At 37.0% G+C, this 18451-nt stretch overlaps 1 protein-coding gene and 1 non-coding gene across 2 annotated transcripts in view; one reads left to right on the top strand and one right to left on the bottom strand.

Moving 5' to 3' along the window:
• Positions 1-18451, bottom strand: part of NLK (nemo like kinase) — a 168833-nt gene that overhangs the window by 83446 nt on the left and 66936 nt on the right. The gene's annotated exons all lie outside the window — the stretch shown is intronic.
• Positions 68-174, top strand: LOC120246694. Its single transcript, XR_005532106.1, has one exon. It is a non-coding gene; the product is annotated as a U6 spliceosomal RNA (small nuclear RNA).

Here is an 18451-nt window from a genome sequence, read left to right as displayed (position 1 = left end):
TATAAAGGGAAGAACGGAGAGGCTCCACAGAAAATAAAAACTGGGTATACTTGAAAACCAGATGAGCGTGCTTGCTTTGGCAGCTCATATACTAAAATTGGAACGATACAGAGAAGATTAGCATGGCCCCTGCGCAAGGATGACACGCAAATTCGTGAAGCGTTCCATATTTTTGCCCATCAACAGATGAATGGATCAAGAAGATGTGGTTTATCTACACCATGGAATACTACATGGCAATGAGAAACAATGAAATCTGACCATGTGTAGCAACATGGATGGACCTTGAGGGTGTTATGCTGAGCGAAATAAGTCAGGCAGAGAAGGACAAATATCATATGTTTGCACGTATAGGAGGATTAGGAGGAACTTGACGGAGGACCAAGGGGGAGAAGAAGGGCGGAAATGGTGGGGGAAAGGGAGAGAGGCAAACCATGAGAGACTCTTGAATGCTGACAAAAACTGAGGACTGATGGATGTGGGGGGGAGGAGGGATGGGCATGGAGGGGGGCACTTGAGGGGATGAGCACTGAGTGTTATGTGGAAACTAATTTGACAATAAACTATTTGTAAAAAATAAATGAATAAAATTAAAAAAAAAAAAAAAAGAAAAGAAAACCAGATGAGCTCCCTAACATACAAAGGACAAAAGCCCTACTGGCTTAAGATGTCTGAGCTCGACCTTTAACCAATCAGTGGCTGACCGCTAAGCTTCACAGACACAAGAGGCACCCCAAGAAGGCCAGGCTAAAAATTAAGTTTAAAAAACCCAAGCAGACTTGAGTGGCTGCACCCCATGGGGGATAAAGAGTGTATACCTTAAGTCCGATCAAAATACTTAAATACAGGGGCGCCTGGGTGGCTTAGTCAGTCGAGCGTCCGACTTTCGCTTAGGTCATGATCTCGCGGTTCGTGGGTTCTAGCCCCGCCGCGTTGGGCTCTGTGCTGACTGCCAGCTCAGAGCCTGGAGGCTGTTTCAGTCTGTGACTCCCTCTCTTTCTGACCCTCCCCTGCTCACGCTGTCTCTCTCTCTCTCTCTCCCCTAGAAATAAATAAAACATTAAAAAAATACTTAAATACAAGCACACATACACAATAACAGCAATATGTCAAAAATGGCAATGCTCAGGTGGAAGGGGAACTGGGGAAGAATCAGATCCAGGGTTGTTATATTATCAAGTATGTCCAGGTTTTAACCAACAAATTACCAGATATGTCAACAAACAGCAAAATATGACCCATACGCAAGGGAAAAAGCAGTCAATAGAAATATTTTCTGAGTGAGCCCAGATACTCCGTTCAGTAACACTTCAAAAGCAGCTACTATAAATATATTCAAAGGATTAAAAGAAATCATGTTTAAAGAATTAAAAAAATATATGGTGGCAATGACTCAACAAAAAGGAAAGTTCAATATAAAAACAAATTTAAAAAACATAAGAGCCAAATCAAATTCTAGAGTTGAAAAGTACAATATTAGAAATGAAAAATTCAGTAGATGGGCCCAATAGTGAATATGGAAGAGCATAAGAATCGGTAAACTTAAAACATAGGTCAACAGAAATGAACAAGAACAGAGAAGAAAAAGTTTGAAAAAAAAAATGAAGAGAGCCTCAGAGACCTATGTGGTAACACCAAATATACCAACATACACCTAATGGGACTATCAGGAGAAAAGAACAGAGAAAAGGGCAGAAAAAAGTATTTGAAGAAATAACAGTTTAAAAACTCCCAAATCTGATAAAAACCTATAGATTCAAAAAGCTCAAAAATCCCACATAGGATAAACACAAGAGTTCTGCATCTAGAGATGTCAGAATCAAAGACAGATCAAGTCAAAGAAACTCTTGAAAATGAGGAGGAAAAACAAGACAATTGTTTTGAACTTCTCATCAGATATAATTGAGGTTGGAAGGCAGTGGAATGCCATATTTGCACCCATCCCCCCACCCACCTTCCCTCTGGTAACCATCAGTTTGTTCTCTACAGCCAGGAGTTTATTTCTGGGTTTGTTTCTCTCTCCTTCCCTCTGAACCCCCACTTTGCTTGTTGGTTGTTTCTTAAATTCCACATATTCACAATATAAGTGAAATCATATGGTTATTTGTCTTTCTCCAACTGACTTATCTTGCTTAGCATTATACTTTCTAGATCCACCCGTCTTGTTGCAAATGGAAAATTTTATCCTCTCTCTCATTCACACACACACACACACACACACACACACACACACACCATCTTTACCATCTATTCATGGGCACTTGAGCTGCTTTCATAATCTGGCTACTGTAAATAATGCTGCTATAAACAGAGTGCATATATCCCTTTGAATTTATGGTTTTGTATTTTGGGGGTAAATACTCAGCATTCCTGTGATTACTGCATCACAGGGCAGTTCCGTTTTTAACTTTTTGAGGAACCTCCGTACGGTTTTCCACAGTGGCTTCACCAGTTTGCACTCTCACCAGCAGTGCAAGAGAGTTCCTTTTTCTCGACATCCTCTCCAATATCTGTTGTTTCCTGTGGTTTTGATTTTGATCATTCTAATAGGTATGAGCTGATTATCTCACTGTAGTTTTGATTTGCATTTCCCTGATGATGAGTGATGTAGAGCATCTCTTCATGTGTCTATTGGCCATATGCATGTCTTCATTGAAGAAATGTTTTTTCATGTCTTCTTCCCATTTTTAATTGGATTTTTTGTTTCTTCGGTTGTATAAGTTCTTTATATATTTTGGATACTAATCTTTTACCAGATGTCATTTGCAAATATCGTCTCCCATGCTTTTAGTTTTGTTGATTGCTTCCTTTGCTGTGCAGAAGTTTTTTATTTTGTTATAGTCCCAATAGTTTATCTTTGCTTTTGTTTTCCTTGCCTCAGGAGACATATCTAGAAAAAAACAGTTGATACATCCAATGTCAGAGAAATTACTTCCCGTGCTCTACTCTAGGTCTCATATTTAGGTCTTTAATCCATTTAGAATTCACTTTTGTGTATGGCATAAGCCAGGGGTCCAGTTGCAGTCTTTTGCGCGTAGCTGTCCAGTTCTCTCAACACCATTTATTGAAAAGGCTGTCTTTTCCTCATTGCATATTCTTTCCTCCTTTGTCAAAGATTACTTGATCATAAACATGGATTTATTTCTGGGCTTTCTATTCCATTCCACTGATCTATGCGCTTGCTTTGGTGCCAGTACCATACTGTTTTATTACTACAGCTTTGTAGTATGACTTGAAAGCTAGAATTGTGATACCTCCAGCTTTGGTTTTCTTTTCAAGATTGTTTTGGCTATTGAGGTTTTCTGTAGTTCCATACACATTTTAGGATTGTTTGTTTGAGTTTTGTGAAAAATGTTTTGATAGGGATTGCATTACATCTGTAGGCTATTTTAGGTAGTATAGACAGTTTAACAATATTTGTTCCTCCAATTCATGAGTATGGAGAATCTTTCCACTTGTTTGTGTTGCCACTATCTTTCATCTAAGTTTTATAGTTTTCAGAATATAGGTCTTTCACCTCCTTGGTTAGTTTATTCTGATGTATTTTATTATCTTTGATAAAAACTGTAAATGCTTTCTTAATTTCCCTTTCTGTTACTTCATTATTGGTATATATATATGCCATAGATTTCTGAACATTGATTTGTATCCCACTACCTTACTGAACTCATTTATCAGTTTATCATTTATCACTTTGTGGTAGGGTCTTTAAGGTTTTCTATAGATAGATAAATAGATAGATAGATAGTATCATGTTGTCTGCAAACAGTGAGAGTTTTACTTTTTGTTTACCAGTTTGGATGCCTTTTGTTCTTTTCTCTTGTCTGACTGTTGTAGCTAGGGCTTTCAGGAGTATTTTAAATAAAAGTGGTAACAGTGGATATCCCCTTGCCTTACTCCTGACCTTAAGGGAAATGCCCTTAGATTATCACCATTATGATGTTGGTAGGCTTTTTCTTCATATATGGCTTTTATTATGTTGAGGTATGTTCCCTCTAATCTTACTTTGTTGAGGGTTTTTTTTTTTTAAATCATGAATGGATACTGTACTTTATCCAAAGATTTTTCTTCATCTATTGAAATGATCATATGGTTTTTATCCCTCCTTTTATTGATGTGATGTATCACACTGACTGCAAATATTGAACCACCCTTGCATCCCAGGAATAAACCCCACTTGACTGTGGTGAATGATTTTTTAAATGTGTTGTTGGATTTGGTTTGCTAATATTTTGTTACGGATTTTTAAATCTATGTTCATCATAGATAATGGCCTGTAATTCTCTTTTTTGTAGTGTCTTTATCTGGGTTTAGTATCAGGGTAATGCTGGCTTCATAGAATGAACTAGGAAGTTTTCCTCTCTCTTTGATTTTCTGGAATAGTTTGAGAAGAACAGGTTCAAAATATTTGGTAGAATTCCCCTCTGAAGCTGTTTGGCCCTGGAATTTTGCTTCCTGGGAGTCGTTAAATTACTGATTCAATTTCATTGCTGGTAATCAGTCAGTTCAAAATTTCTATATCTTCCTAGTTCAGTTTTGGAAGGTTGTATGTTTATAGGAATTTATTCATTTCTTCTGGGTTGTTCAATTTGTTCACATGTAACTATGCATAATATTGTCTTTTGTATTTCAATAACCTTTTGTATTTCTGTGGTATCAGTTGTTAACTTTCCCCCTTCACTTCTGTTATTATTTATTTGAGTCTTCGCTCTCTCCCTATCTTTTTTTCTTGGATGAGTCTGGCTAAAGGTTTATAGATTTTGTTGATCTTTTCAAAAAACCAGATTCTGGTTTCATTGATTTGTTTTTGTTTCGTTTCTAACCTATTTATTTCTGCTTTAATTTTTATTATCTTCTTCCTTCTATTGGTCTTGGATTTTGCCTGTTGTTCTTTTTCTGGTTCCTTTAGATGTAAGGTTGTGTATTTGGGATATTTCTTGCTTCTTGAGGTAGACCTGTATTGCTTATCAACTTACCTCTTAGAATAGCTTTTGCTGAATTCCAAAGATTTTTGGACTACTATGTTTTCATTTTCATTTGTTCTTTTTTAAAATTTCATCTTTGATTTCTTGGTTGACTTATTCATTGTTTAGTAGCATGTTATTTAACCTCTGTGTATTTATGTGCTTTCCAGGTTTTTTCTTGCCATTGATTTCTAGTTTCACAGTGTGGTCAGAAAGGGTGCATGGTAGGACTTCAGTCTTTTTGCATTTGTTGAGACTTGTTTTGTGGTTTAATATATGATATATTCTGGAGGATGATCCATGTATACTTGAAAAGAATGTGTGTTCTGCTGTTTTAGGATGAATGTTCTGAAAATATCTGTTGGATCCATCTGGTCCAATGTATCATTCAAAGCCACTGTTTCCTTGTTGATTTTCTGCTTGAATGATCTATCCATTGGTGTTAAGTGGGTGTCAAAGTCCCCTACTACTATTTGTATTACTATCAATTATTTCTTTTATGTTTGTTATTAACTGTTTTACATATCTGGGTGCTTCCATGTTGAGTGCATAAATATTTACATTTGTTAGATCTTCTTGTTGTATTGTACCATTTATGATTATATAATGTCTTTCTTTGTCCCTTGTTACTGCCTCTGTTTTAAAGTTTATTTTGTCTGATATAAGTATTGTTACTCCAGTTTTCTTTTCACTTATATTTGCATGATAGAGAATTCTCCATCCATTCACTTTCAGTCTGCATGTATCTTTAGGTCTGAAACAAGTGTCTTATAGGCTAGAAGAATATATTGTTGGGTTTTAACATATATAGATTATATATTTGTGTATATTTCATTATATTATTTTGTATAAGTTTATATATTTATATAAACACAAAAGGGGAAGAAAGTTGAGCTACATTAAAACAAAATTACTAAATTTTATCAGAATTAAGATAGTATTGGGGCACCTGGATGGCTCAGTTGGTTAAGTGTCTGACTCTTGGTTTTGGCTCAGGTCATGATTCACTGTTCGTGGGTTCAAGCCTCATGTCGAATTCTGTGCTAGCAGTGCAGAGACTGCTTCGGATTTTCTCTCTCCCTCTCTCTCTTTGCCCATCCCCTGCTCACATGCGTGCTCTCTCTCAAAATAAAGAAAATTTACTTAAAAAAAAAAAAAGAATCAAGATAGTATTAATCTGAAATAGACTGTTCAGAAATAAAGACGCTACTATAAGCCTTAGAACAATCAATAAAAAAGTAACTAAAAAGCCAAAAGAAGATTAAAAAAATAAACAGATGAGTTAAAATGATCAACTAAAAAAGTTTAACATAAAAGAAATATAATTTTGAAGTACAAATTTAATGAAGGAAATAAAGAATGAAAGAATGTAAAAATAAAAGAAACATGAGATATATAGAAAGCAAACAGCAAAATGGTAAATGTAAATTCAGTTATATTAATAATTACACTAAATGTGAATGGACTAAACACTTCAAATCAAAAGGCAGTGATTGTCTGACTTTAAGTTTTAAAAAATTCAACTACATGCTATCTACAAAAAACAAACCTTATATGCCATATAAACAGTGGCCATAAGAGAGTTAGCAAAGGTATATTACTATAAAGACAGGATAGGGTTTATACACACACACACACACACACACACACACACTTTATTATCAAGTTAGTTAGCATACAGTGTATATATAGGGTGCTCTTGGTTTTGGGAGTAGATTCCTGTGATTCATCACTTACATACAACGCCCAGTGCTCATCCCAGCAAGTGCCCTCCTCAATGCCTATTGAAGGGGAATAGGAAAGGAACTCCCTTTCCCCCCTATGTTTTCCCCTCCCTTCCCCTGTGGTCTTCTGTTAAGTTTCTAACGTTCCACATATGAGTGAAAACAGGATATCTTTCTCTGACTAACTTACTTCACTTAGCAAAATATCTTCCAGATCTGTCAACATTGTTGCAAGGACAGGATAGATTTTAAGATAAAAAATGTTATTGTTGACAATAAGGTTACATTTCATAATGGTAAAAAGTAAATAATCCATGGGTCAAAAAAGAAATCAAAGGGGAAATTAGAAAATATTTCAAATTGAAGGAGAAGTAAAACATAATACAGAAAAATTTATGAATGCACTTAAAGTAGTGCTTAGAGGGAAAAATTATACTTTTAAACAGCTATATAGGAAATAAAGGACTCCAGTCCTTTATTATATATATTATATATGTATATATAATATATAAAATTAAACCCAAAGCAAGCAAAAGGAAATAATAAAATGCAAATAGTAAAATAACATATCAAGAAAATCAATGAAATAAAAAGTTAGTTCTTTGAAACCTTTAGTTTAACTATGATACAAACGGACAGGAATATAAAAGGGGAGATCAGTGTTGACCCTACAAACTAAAAGGATCATAAGGGAAAGTGAAGAACAACTCTGTGCTAACAAATCAGGAAATTTATATAGAATAGAAAGAAAAAAATACAAGAAAGAAATTACTGAAAATGTCTCAAGCAGAATAGAAAATCTAAATAAACCTAGAACAAGAAATTGAATTAGTAATTCAAAATATTGTCTCAAGGGGCGCGCCAGGGTGGCTTAGTCAGCTAAGCCTCTGACTTCGGCTCAGGTCATGATCTTGAGGTTCATGAGTTCAAGCCCCACATTGGGCTCCGTGCAGACAGCTTGGAGTGTGGAGCCTGCTTCAGATTCTGTCTCCCTCTCTCTGCCTCTCTCCTGCTCACACTCTGTCTCTCTTTCTCTGTCTGTCTGTCTCTCTCTCAATAACAAATAAATATTTAAAAAAAAAAATATTGTCTCAATAAATATCCTAGGTCCAGATGGCATCATTTGTCAATCACATCAAACATTTAAAGAAGAAATGGTACTAGTATTTTACAAATTCTTCCAGAAATTGAAAGGAGACAACTTGCCAATTCATTCTGAGTCCAAAGACAATGACATCACAAGAGATGAAAACTAAAACTCAGTATTGTTCACGAATACGGATGAAAAATCCATAAACAAATGAGGGGGGAATCAAATCCAACAATATAAATCCAACGCTTTGATAAAAACATTCAACAGGTGCACCTGGGTGGCTTAGTCGGTTATATGTCTGACTCTTGATTTTGGCTCAGGTCATCATCTCACGGATAGGTCAACATGGGATTCTCCTTCTCCTCCTCTCTGTCCCTCCCTCATTCACGCTCTCCCTCTTTCAAAATAAACAAATAAATAAACTTACAAACAGCAACAACAGGGGCGCCTGGGTGGCTCAGTCTGTTAAGCATCTGACTTCGGCTCAGGTCATGATCTCACAGTTTGTGAGTTAGAGTCCCGGGTCAGGCTCTGTGCTGACAGCTCAGAGCCTGGAGCCTGTTTTGGCTTCCGTGTCTCCCTCTCTCTGCCCCTCCCCTGCTCACAGTCTGTCTGTTGGTCTCTCTCTCAAAAATAAACATTAAAAAAATTCAAACAACAACAAAACACAGTCAACAAACCAGAAATAGAAGGGAACTTCTTCAACCCGACAAAGGGTATCTACGATAACCACAGAGCTAATTAAGTATCTTACTTCACAATAAAAGATTCACAGCTTAGGGGCGACTGGGTGGCTCAGTCGGTTAAGCGTCCGACTTCGGCTCAGGTCAAGACCTCACAGTTTGTGAGTTTGAGCCCCGCATCAGGCTCTGTGCTGACAGCTAGCTCAGAGCCTGGAGCCTGCTTCAGATTCTGTGTCTCCCTCTCTCTCTGACCCTCCCCTGCTCACGCTGTCTCTCTCTCTCTCAGAAATAAATAAAACATTTTATTTATTTTTAAATAAAACATTTTAAAAAAATTATAAAAAAAAGATTCACAGCTTCCCTCTAAGATCAGAAATAAGGTAAAGAGGTCTACTGTGATCATGTCTATTTAAATTTTACTGGAGGTCCTGTCACTGGAAAAACACCAAAAAAAGAAAGAAAGAAAGAGAAACAAGAAGGCATCTAAACTGAAGAAAAAATAAAACTGGTTTTATTTGCAGATAACATGATCCTCTATATAGAAAATCCGAAGGATACACAAAAATACTGCTGGAACTAATAAACAGGTTTATCAGGGTTGCAAGATACCAGCTCATTACACAAAAACTCGTTGTTTTTCTATATACCAGCAATGAAAAATCTGAAGATGTAATTAAGCATTCACAACAGAATCAAAAAAGAATAAAATATATGGAGAATAAATTTAATGGAACTGTAAGATGTATAGGCTGCAAACTACAAAACAATGCAGAGATAAATTAGAGAAGATTTAAACAGAAGAACATTTCATATTCATTAACTGGAAAACTTAATGTTAAGATGGCAATTCTCCCCATAGTGACCTAGAGATTAAATGCAATCCCAGTTAAAAGTAGGATCGTCATTTATCACTGATGGGAATGTAAAATGGAACAGGCACTTTGGAAAACAGCTTGGCCGTTTCTTATTATTTTTTAAAGTTTATTTATTTTTGGGAGAGACAGACAGACTGACCATGAGCAGGTAAGGGTCAGATAGAGAGGGAGACAGAAAATCTCAAGCAGGCTCTGCATAGTCAGCTCAGAGCCTAAGGTGGGGTTCAAACCCACTAACCCTTGAGAATATGACTGGAGCCGAAATCAAGAGTCAAACGCTTAACCGCCTAAGCCACCCAGGCACCCCTCTTATGTATTTACACAAAGGAAATGAGAACATTTCTTCACACAAGGACTTACATGCCAATCAATATTAATAGCAGTATGACAGCCCAAAACTGGGGCCAAATCCACCAACCAGTGAGTGGATAAACAAACCGTGGTCCACCTATACAACAGAATAAAAAGGAACAAACTCACTACTTTATTAACACACAGATAAACCTCAAAAACATTATGCTAAGGGAAAGATGCCAGACAGAAAAGACCCCAGAATGTATGACACCATTTACAAACAATTTTGGCATAGACACATTTATAGAGCCTGAAAGCACTGCAGTGGTTGCTCAGGTCTGGGAGTAGAATGTGGGATTGGCTGTGAACAGTTCAATCTCTCTTGAGGTCATGAGATGTCCTAAAACTGGGTTGCGGTGGTCAATGCACAACAGTGAAATTTACTAAAAAATCCCTGAATTACATATAGCAGTCCCCCTTTATCCACAGGTTCACGTACCTCTGGTCAACTGCTGTCCGGAAGCAGCTGACCCTCCTTCCGACATAATGTCAAAAGGTCAATATAATAGCCTAGAGCTATGTCACAATGCCTATGTCATTCACCTAACTGCACATTGTCACGTAGGCATTTTATCACCATCATCATTTTATTGTCACAAGGATGAATACAGTGCAACACTTTGAGAGAAAGAGAGAGACCACATTCATATAAGTTTTATTTCAGTATAATTATTCTACTTTTATTATCAGTTGTTGTGAATCTCTTGCGAAGCCTAACTTATAATTTAAACCCTATTCCCTGAAACGAATACTACACAGTATGTTAACTAACCAGAATTTATTCATTTTTTTAATGTTTATTTAATTTTGAGAGGGAGACAGAGACAGAATGTGTACAGGGGAGGAGCAGAGAGAATGGGAGACACAGAATCTGAGCAGGCTCCAGGCTCTGAGCTGTCCGCACGGAGCCTGACGCGGGGCTCGAACTCACAGACTGTGAGATCATGACCTGAGCCAAAGTTGGTCACCCAACTGACTGAGCCACCCAGGTACCCCAAATGGAATTTAAATGAAAGAAAAAAAGCTTAAAAAATTTTAAACATAAACCCTATCAGAGGTGTGTATGTACAGGAAAACACATACTATATATAAGGTTGGGTACTAGCTACAGTTTCAGGCCTCTACTGGGGTCTTGAACATACCATACCCCCTGTGGATAATGAGGGATAGCTGTACTTATCACGGGTGAATTTTATGGTATGGAAATTATGCCTCACTGCAGCTGTTATAAAAGCTGTCACCTCAGAACATAAGCAATTTATAATACTCCAAGCTGTATTCTGATTTTATGTCGTATGGTTTCTTCCCTTGCTATTTAGTTTTTCATTTATCCACATATATAAACTATCACTTATTCAAAGAAATACAGAAAAACTGACATTTCTTTCTCTCTCTCTCTCTTTTTTTTTTTAGTATCAGTATTTCATTTAACTTTGATTCATTTGGAAATTCCTATAATGTATGGAATGAGGTATTGGCTTATAACAATAAGCCATGAAACAATTTTTGGAACTGCTACCTTGTTCTATGGTTTACTTGCTTATTTTTCAACCAATACTATTTGATAATTACCACTTAAGAGGTCTTACAACTTCTTCAGGGGCGCCTGGGTGGCTCAAGTCGGTTAAGCATCCAACTTTGGCTCAGGTCATGATCTCACAGTTTGTGGGTTCAAGCCCCACGTCAGGCTCTGTGCTGACAGCTAGCTCAGAGCCTGGAGCATGTTTCAGATTCTGTATCTCCCTCTCTGACCCTCCCCTGCTCATGTTGTCTGTGTGTGTGTGTGTGTGTGTGTGTGTCTTTCAGAAATAAATAAAACATTAAAAAAAATTTTTTTAAAGCAGTCTTACAACTCTTTCATATATACTTTATTGCTGTTTTATCAAACTCTTTAAAGCAGCTACCATCAAATTTAGCATATCAAAATCAACTGGTGGGCTTCAGAAAAAGAAACACAAAAACCAAAGTAATTCTATTTCATTAAACTTGTGGCAAAACCTAAAACTTTGTATTTTTAAGAGCTCCCAGCTGAGTCTTTTATCAAGATTCAAGAACTATTGCTTTAAACAGTGCACTTATAACTTTAATGTACATAAGAATCACCTGGAATTCTTAAAATCTACAACTGCAGATTGAGTCACTATGTCTGGGGTGAAGAATTGAGATTCTGCATGTATAACAAACTCCCAGGTGATGCTAGTGGCAAGGCTTTAAGCTATATCAGTATTCTGGGGCACCTGGATGGCTCAGTCAGTTAAGCAATTAAGCTCAGATCCTGATCTCACAGTTCATGGGTTCGAGCCCTATGTCGGGCTCTGTGCTGATAGCTCAGAGCCTGGAGCCTGCTTTGGATTCTGTGTCTCCCTCTCTCTCTGTCCCTCCCTTGGTAATGCTTTGTGTCTCTCTCTCTCTCAAAAAAAAAAAAAAAAAAAAGAATAAAAACATTAAAAAAATAAAAAAGATGTTGGTATCTTACTTGGTTAACTATTAAATATACTAATACACACCCAAAAAACAAATAATCCAGTGAAGAAATGAATAGACACTTTTCCAAAGAAGACATCTAGGTGGCTAAGATACACATGAAAAAATGCTGGACAGGGGCTCCTGGGTGGCTTTGTCGGTTAAGCGTCTGACTTTCGCTTAGGTCATGATCTCGCGGTTCGTGGGTTCGAGCCCCACGTCGGGCTCTGGGCTGACTGCCAGCTCAGAGCCTGGAGCCTGTTTCAGAGTCTGTCACTCCCTCTCTCTCTGACCCTCCCCTGCTCACGCTGTCTCTCCCTCTCCTAGAAATAAATAAAACATTAAAAAAAAAATGCTGGACATCACTCATCATCAGGGAAATACAAATCAAAACCACAATGAGATACCACCTTACACCTGTCAGAACGGCTAACATTAACAACTCAGGCAACAACAGATGTTGGCAAGAATGAGGACAAAGAGGGTCTCTTATGCACTGCTGGTGGGCATGCAAACTGGTGCAGCCCTACCTTACAACCCAGTAACTGCACTTCTGGGCATTCATCCAAGGGATACAGCAGGTATGCTGCTTCAGACGGGCACGTGCACCACAATGATTAAGCAGCGCTATCAACAATAGCCAAAGTATGGAAAGAGCTCAAATATCCATCAACAGATGAATGGATAAAGAAAATGTGGTATATAAATACAATGGAGTACTACCTGACAATCAAAAAGAATGGAATCTTGCCATTTGCAACTAAATGGATAGAAATGGAGGCTATTATGCTAAGTGAAATAAAGACATGTCTATCTTAAAACAAACTAAGTAACTAATACAGTGAACAGGGGACTTTAATACATTTGGCCTTCCCATTAGCCAAGGTAGAATTTCCATTGATTCAAACTTCTTTTTTGCTTGCCATTAAAGTTTTATTTTCCACATACATTAAGCTAAGTATTTAACGTGTACCACTGTAAGTGTACACTGTTATATAATCTATTGTTAAAATACAGGAACATACTCTTAATTTAAAATTTGCCACTTGCCTAGATTCAATTGATATGTTGTTGAATTCTTTACATTTTCTAGGTATATAACTATAATTTACCTTGTTATAATTTAATTTCTTTCTTGCATATATCTGTACCTTATTTTGTCTTACATTTATACACTGGCTGATGTTTTATAAGACAGCATTTTGCTTCATTTATTTTTTTTAACAGAAGATTCCTCTGCTTTTTAGCTTTGGCTAATGTTGACTTTCAGTTACAAATATATATATGGAAAATATATTTCCCTTTGTACTTTTTAGAGTTGCCAGAAATGGGTGTTGATTTTTAAAAAAAATATTCTTAGAATACTTAAAAATACTGTGTAGACAAAAAAATATTGTGGGGATCATCATGATGTCCACTATTTTCTTTTGAAATTAACTAGATTATAAATCCTTAGGAGCAAGGACTCTAGTATATGTATCTTTGAAATCTACCAATGCCTAGAGCAATACTTTCTCTATCTTAGGTCAATGAATATTGGTTTAATTGATTTTAGTGTTTCTCCTAATAATGAAAAGAAATGTTAATTGTTTTCCTTACACAGAAGCAATCTTGGATTTCCACATTAAATTTCACTCAGTCATGGTGAATACACACACACACACACACACACACACACATATATTTGGTGACTATATATTTTTTAATGTTGAATACCTTTTAATATACATCCCATTTCATTATTTTATTTATAGTTTTTTCATCTATGTTATCAATAAGATTGGCCTTCATTTTTATGTTCCAGCCTTATCAAACACCATATGTATCTGCGTTACAAAACAAACCAGTACCCTTCAGTATTTAATAACTATTTATATGATATAGGTATTATATGTTGAAAAACATTCACCAGTAATCTGGGCAAATTTTCTTGTGTTTCCTATTGCAACTGATTTATTCAAAGTAACTAGTACTGTGTTTAAAATTTTTATAGTCTAGTTTCTAATTTTTTATAAAAAATTATCCATTTCAGTAGTTCTCATTTTAATTTTGTCTACATTACTGCTGTTTTCTTAGATCTTTTTGAGATTAACCAGTGTATTATATATAAAAATATATATGATATATAACATATAAATATAATATAAACTTATATATTTTAATATTTATATTAAACATATTAAATATATTTTAATATATAAATATGTATATTTATATATATAAATATAAAATTTCCCCCCTGTTGAAATAGGCATGTAGAGTTAGTAAAAGTTTAGCTTTGCCAGTCTTAGGAGTTGAATAATTGATAACGGGGTTTTTAAATGTCTTTCAAGTAGTGCAGCTTTTTGTAATGTCTTTCTTTCCCTTTTTCATCTGGTTGAAAACATGCTATGTTTTGCTACTCATTTCTAATCTTACTGCACCATAACCTGAGGATGCTGTATGTAAAATTTAGGCTGAAAGTACTTAAGAAGAAATGGTGTGATTCAAATTTGTACAGTTCAAATAAAGCATATATGCCTCCTATTTCCATTTCATTCTTTCAAAAATTTATTTTATTAGGGAGCAGTTAATTGTTGGTTCATGTAAACTGAAATTCTGATGGTGAGATACTGTCTCCTAATCAAGTATTATTGGTATATAGCTCTTATATTTATGAGGTTTTGTTTTCCTGTTATGTAATCTGGAACACATCTGCTGGCATATAAACAGCACACTGTATAAGATATATCCCAATTTTACAAATGAAATTTTGGAATAAATACTGTATATACATTTTCATTATATATGAATTAGAAATTATTTTAAAATGATAATGTACAGGAAAACAGTATTTCACCGATAGGCATAAAGCATCCTATCTTGTTTAAAAATTTTTTTTAATCAAAAAAAATTTTTAATGTTTATTTATTTTGAAGAGGAAGAGAGATAGAGCATGAGCAGGGGAGGGGCAGAAAGAGAGGAAGACAGAGTTTGACATGGGCTCCAGGCTCTGAGCTATCAGCACAGAACCTGATGCAAGGCTCAAACTCAACAAGTGGTGAGATTATGACCTGAGCAGAAGTCGGACACTTCAACTGACTGAGCCACTCAGGCACCCCTGAAATTTTTTATTTTAGAGAGAGAGAAAGAGCGAGCACAAGTTGGGGAGAGAGGCAGAGGGAGAGAGACAGAATCTTAAGCAGGCTCCACACTCAGCACGGAGCCTGACGTGGGGCTCGATCCCACGATGCTCAATCCCACAACTAAAATAACAAGCTTTAAGGACATTCAGATGACTGAGTCACCCAGGTGCCCCTAAACCATGCTATTTTGGTTGAGGATAATTTCTGAATATGCAAAAACATTCTAAAAAGTAAAAAAAAATTAAGAAATGAATCTTGTTTAGGTATGTTTTCTTTCTTTTTTTAAAATTAAAAATGTTTAATTACTTTTGAGAGAGAAACAGAGTGTGAGTGGGGGAGGGACACAGAGAGAGGGAGACACAGAATCCGAAGCAGCCACCAGGCTCTATCTGAGCTGTCAGCACAGAGCCCAACACGGGACTTGAACTCAAGCCATGAAATCATGACCTGAACCAAAGTCCAACGCCTAACATACTGAGCCACCCAGGCGCCCCCTGAGGCATGTTTTCTTTTCTTTTCTTTTTTTTTTACAAATAGTTTATTGTCAAATTAGTTTCCACATAACACCCATTGCTCATCCCCACAAGTGCCCTTCTCCATGCCCACCCCTCCCCCACATCCATCAGGCCTCAGTTTTTGTCAGCATTCAAGAGTCTCTCATGGTTTGCCTCTCTCCCTCTCCCCCACCATTTCCCCCCTTCTTCTCCCCCTTGTTCCTCCGTCAAGTTCCTCCTAATCCTCCTATACGTGCAAACATATGGTATTTGTCCTTCTCTGCCTGACTTATTTCGCTCAGCATAACACCCTCAAGATCCATCCATGTTGCTACACGTGGCCAGATTTCATTGTTTCTCATGGCCATGTAGTATTCCATGGTATAGATAAACCACATCTCGATCCATTCATCTGTTGATGGACACTTAGGCTCTTTCCATGTTTTAGCTATTGTGGAGAGTGCTGCTATGAACATTGGGGTACATGTGCTCCTATGCATCAGCCCTTGAGGCATGTTTTCAATGAAACAGGTACAGTGAGGTCCACAAGTCATTATTCTCTATACTTTACGGTAGGTTCTTCAACCACAACACAAACATTTTAGATTTAGGATAAACTGTGGAAAACATATATGGAAAAGATGCAATGGCAAATATTGTAATTTATTCTACCTCTGATTTTTAACTATTAGAAACAGAACAATAAAGAAAATTAAGTAATTCACCCACACCAAACCCCACAAACAATAAATTTTTTCATATGCTGGTGATCTAACACCGGCTGCATGCAGCCTTGGCTCTGTGCACTGAAGCCTGCTGGCGTGATGCAGAGAGCAAAATGGCTCTAAATGAGCAAAATGATAATAATTAGCTAACAATGTCTACCCCAGTCCCACCTGGGAAGATGGCGGAGGGGGTGGGGTGGGGGGGTGCTCAAATGTTGTTTGTGAGCAATAACAAGGGCTTTTTCTATGGCCCATCTCTGGGTAAATTACCAGGGCTTCTTCATGCCTCACTTAAGAAGGGTAAGGGGAGGATCTGGCGGCTCAGACACCTGGCAGGAATATATCTGATGACTGAGGCCTCACTGTTTCTCAAATCCAGTTTTTACCGGCAAATGACACTGGCAGCCCTTTGAAGGATAATCCAGATTTTCTCACACTTGAAGAGAGAACTAGCTAGAGGGAAGGAGATTAAAAACACCATCCCAGGTTTAGAGCTGACGCATGCCAGCTCATCATATACAGATTTATAAATTTTACATTCCTAGTCAAAAAATATAAATATAATAAACAAAAATATAATATATAAATAAATAACACACACATATAGGTTAGTATAATAGATAGATTTATACATTTGCAAACTATAAAATCTCAGGTAAGGAAGGATGCATTTGCTTCAGCTACAGCTCATTAGCCGGGTTAGAGAAGCCACCTGTTATACCACAGCTAGAATTTCAGGTGTATATTACATGGCAGGAGTTTTAATCCTCCTTTGGGATATGAATTTGAAAGGCTGCGTTGGGTGAAAGGAGGTACCTATTTCCTTTCCCTTCGGCTAAGAAAACCTTGAACCAAGGTGAGGATTCAAAGTAGCAATCAGAGACAGTCATGCAAAATGTGGTTGAATACGGGAAAATGGTCCGCTGCCTGGCATTCTGCTGAGGAGACCGAACACTTAACAAAACCACCAGAAAAACGTAAGGCTATTACATGAAGCAGAACGAAAGTGGGACTCAATGGTGCAACAGTTTCAGTAGTGGGAGTTCAGAGAAGGTGGCCGTAAGAAAACCATAAAATAGGGGCGCCTGGGTGGCTTAGTCGGTTAAGCGTCCGACTTTCGCTTAGGTCATGATCTCGCGGTTCGCGGGTTCGAGCCCCGCATCGGGCTCTGTGCTGACTGCCAGCTCAGAGCCTGGAGCCTGTTTCAGTCTGTGACTCCCTCTCTCTCTGACCCTCCCCTGCTCATGCTGTCTCTCTCTCTCCTAGAAATAAATAAAAAACATTTAAAAAAAAAAAAGAAAACCATAAAATAGATTTTAGAACTAGGACAGCATCAGATTGCTCTTAGCTTCTTTCTTTTGCCACTCAAATCCAAAATACCATCCCAGGGAAAAGGAAAGGCTCTTCTGAACCTATAGGGTTCCGTGTAAAAAGATTTCAAGACTATTACTACCACCTCCTACCAAATAAATGCAAACTATGTCCCCATGGATCTTGAATCTCTCCTTCAAAGTCTTGCTCTGCTTGTTCTGATTTCACTTCAGGATAGGTGAAACCGACCATCAAAGTGATGAGGATGAGAAATGTCAGGCTTGTCTGCCAAAAAAGTTTATCTGAAAACTATCACTTACAACATCTAATAAAGGTAACTAAAACCTAGCCCCTGTCTTTTCTTGACTGGAAAAGTTCCACTACACAAAGTAAAAATGATTGTTTATACATAGCAATTTGCAACTAGTCAGACAAACCTCCAGGAAAAACAAACCAGAGAAATAAGAAGGTACCAAGGTCTAAATGAGAAGAGGGTAGAAAAGCTCTATCCAAATGCCTGTCTGCTCTTACGGATTATAGTAGTTTTGGTAAAAAATGTAATAAAGTGAACACCAGGTGGGCAAAAGGTCAACAGGGAATCTCAAGTTGAAAAGGGATTCTGAAGTGTTTCACTAATTTA

This window comes from Hyaena hyaena, unplaced genomic scaffold, assembly GCF_003009895.1.
Source record: "Hyaena hyaena isolate Hyena2069 unplaced genomic scaffold, ASM300989v1 scaffold_10, whole genome shotgun sequence".
NCBI classification, from domain to species: domain Eukaryota; kingdom Metazoa; phylum Chordata; class Mammalia; order Carnivora; family Hyaenidae; genus Hyaena; species Hyaena hyaena.
This window is presented reverse-complemented; position numbering and strand designations above follow the sequence as displayed.